The 3,257-nt window shown below is 33.6% G+C and overlaps 1 pseudogene; it reads left to right on the top strand.

Moving 5' to 3' along the window:
- The first annotated feature begins 407 nt into the window (after positions 1–407).
- LOC102603664 (uncharacterized) lies at positions 408–2,986 on the top strand (annotated as a pseudogene).
- The last annotated feature ends 271 nt before the right edge of the window (positions 2,987–3,257 follow it).

The raw sequence follows: 3,257 nt of genomic DNA on the forward strand, positions 1-3,257 counted from the left end.
GATGATATGTTCTACTTGCCATGTATCATTAGAGTTGGTATTATTTAATTTGTTCCTCTAAAAACTGCCATGTTCGTTTCTAATGTGCTTTTAATTCTGGATTTTCTTCCTCTAAAAAATCTGACTTCTCATAAAAAAATTCTTACACTTAAGTGCTTGGCTATCAGATATTTTTGGATTGCATTTTGGTTACTTTTGGAATTTGATGGAGAGAAGTAGAGCATGACTATTAATTGCTTGCTGCTTAGCAACTTTAGTTGGTTTAAAAGAAATATTGTGGTTGCAAGTTGCAATGTAATGATCTGATCAATCTTTCCAAGTTGCAATGTAAAATTTTCTTTTCTTTTCCTTGTCTAGTTTGGAAATGTATGGTCCTATGCAATTTCAAAGTTATTTTTCTTGTAGATATGACGCGAGGCAGAGGTCGAGGAAACACAACTCGTGCAAGCAAGACCTTAATTAGAGGTCGAGGTAGCACAAGCCGAGTTAATATGCCTACTGTTCCCATTCCCATAACTAATTCACATCAAGGTGGTATCAATTCTTCTGCTGGACTAGATCAAAATAACCAATTTCAAACATTAGCTCCTACAAGTTTGCCTCCTGTTGAAACATTAGCTCATAGTAGTACTCCATATGTTAATTTTGAAACACCTCCTGTAATATCTAATCAGAACAATGCAATAGGCGAAAGTGCGTCTACTCAAAGAAATGTGATAAGGGAGCAACTACATCTATCCAGAACAACACAATAGGTGAAGGTGAGAGTAATAATAATTCTGAATATTAGACACTTGTTTTTCTTTCTCATTCCGGGTAAGTTTGTACTTGCACTATTGCTATTTATATACTGTAATTTTTTCATTATAAACTTCATATAATATTTTTCATTTTTTTTCAATTTGGAACCTTCAAATATTTGCTCTACCAGGATATGTGAGTCTTTCAAGAGTGAACTTGATCCTAAAGGAATTAATTGGAAAAGTGTCTCACAAGAAATAAAAGATTTTTATCTTGGAGAATTCAAGGTATATATTTCACCATTTTAATAAAAAAAAATTACATTACTTTTGAAGGTTTGTACACTAATGTTGCTCACTTCTATAATTATTTTAGAAGCAATTCTATTGGGATCCTTCCATTGATACTGAAGTGAAGATACTATGGCGTAAGAAGGCAGCGATAAGGTACAATGATTTTATTTCTTGCATAAAAAAGGAAGCAATTCGGCCAAAATATGTTCCGGAAGAAACATGGGAAAGTTGGATGAGATTTTGGAAAGATCTCAAGGTTATTGAAAAGTCAAAAATAAATTCAAAAAACCGTTGTGGCAGTCAGAATGTTGTTGCAAAGGGGACTCACACGGGAGGCTCTATTACTATTGGAGAGCATTGCAAGAGACTTGTAAGTATATTTTCGCACACCCTTAATTTACTTTTTATGCATAATATATAGTAGTAATGAGTTCTAACTGTTTATAGGAATAGTAGTACATAATAACGAATTAAGCAGACATCTCTTAATTGGAGGTTTATAGGAAGGGAAAGTTGATTGAGCATAATGACTCATATTCTACTTAGGAGAGTGCTGGCTGAATTGGTCCAAAAGTATGTGAATTCCTTCTCTGTTATGCATAATCTTAAACCTTCAGGATGTTACATTTTTGAAGTTGCATTGCAGGCCACTTTTATTGAGAAAAAAGGGCTGACTGCCATATTTTCTAGAGTGTGTTTGTAGTTTGTGAGCTCTTTTTTATACTATCATATATTACACCATATAATTCTTTCATATTTTCACATTTTCATATGTTTTAAAAAAAATTCCTTGATAGCATATTGAAAAGGGTCGAGATCTAACACTAAGTGAGTTACATTTGCATGTCCATACACATGGTCATGATGGAAAATATTTTGTTGGTGAACGAGCTCGAAATGTACATGTAAGTCCAATTCTCTATATTCTCGTCTTTTCTTCCACACAGTTCACATTTCATGTCATTGATCAAATCCATTGCCACTCTTGACAGTGTATTTCCCTACTCATTTAAGCCACCCATTCTGAACATATCCAGATGCATATGTTCTTGTGCAATTTGTTCTTTCGCCACTTTGGCAGGTTTATCTATTGTGGAAGCTGATGGAGACAAGGGGATGCTTGAGAAAGTTATAAAGTCTTTCAATTTGTCTATACCTCCCCGTGAACTTGAAAAAGAGGATCCTAAATCTGTACTTCAATCTATTATGAGTATTTGGCTTCCATTGTCCGATACCATATTGTCTATTGCTGTCAAACACATGTCTGATCATATATCTGCTCAGTCTTCTTTATATCTCGGCTACTTTCAAAGCGAGAACTCTTGGATATATATGGAACAATAAATACATTAAGTTGTGCATTCTCTGTGGGCAAAAAAAAGAGCAACATATATATTTTAGAAAGAGTTGTATATGCAAATAAAAAGCTATCTAAGCTATCGGCATAAACTTAATTTGGCTTATTGTTATTGTTGTGATTTGGCTTATTGTTATTGTTGTGGTTGTTATTAATGAATTTCACTGATTATTATTGTCTTTTACAGGAAAAGTATCTAGAAATATTACAGAATCAAACACTAACTCAATCTGATGTTGATCAATTGCAAGCCTATTATCAAGCCGCAGGAGGGGAAAAGAAAAGAAGGATATATGGTCTTGGATCACAAGATAAATCACTTTATGGGACGAATCTTTCTGCCTCAGCTTCTGGAACTGATGCTTCATCCTCAGTACCATGTACGAATGCTCAAACAATAGCAACATAAAATTTGGATGACTTTATGACACGATTGATTCCTTCACTGACTGATAAAATGCTTCCTGTACTTTTTGAGCATGTACGTGGATTGATTTCTTCAACCTCATCTCAGCCAAACACACATATGACTCATGTAACTTCCACTCTAGCTAATGTTGATGAGGCTCTTGCATCAGTTTCGGATGAAGATTAATGTGGTTCTCAATATCTCTTAGTTAGTTTTGTCGGCTAGATATTATTTTTGTTGCAAATACTTTTAGTTTTTTTTCTTGGAAATTATTGTTGGGGTTGTTTTAAACTTGGTTATACACTCTGTAGTTTTTTATGTGTTTTGGATCTTGTAGAATATTAGTTTTTATGAATTAAGTTAGTTTTGCAACTTTATAAATTTAATAGGATTTGCAATAATAAAATGTAACGGTGATGGAATTAGCGACATATTCGCTACAATATTTTTGTCGCTA

Source organism: Solanum tuberosum, unplaced genomic scaffold, assembly GCF_000226075.1.
Source record: "Solanum tuberosum cultivar DM 1-3 516 R44 unplaced genomic scaffold, SolTub_3.0 scf00286, whole genome shotgun sequence".
Taxonomy (NCBI): domain Eukaryota; kingdom Viridiplantae; phylum Streptophyta; class Magnoliopsida; order Solanales; family Solanaceae; genus Solanum; species Solanum tuberosum.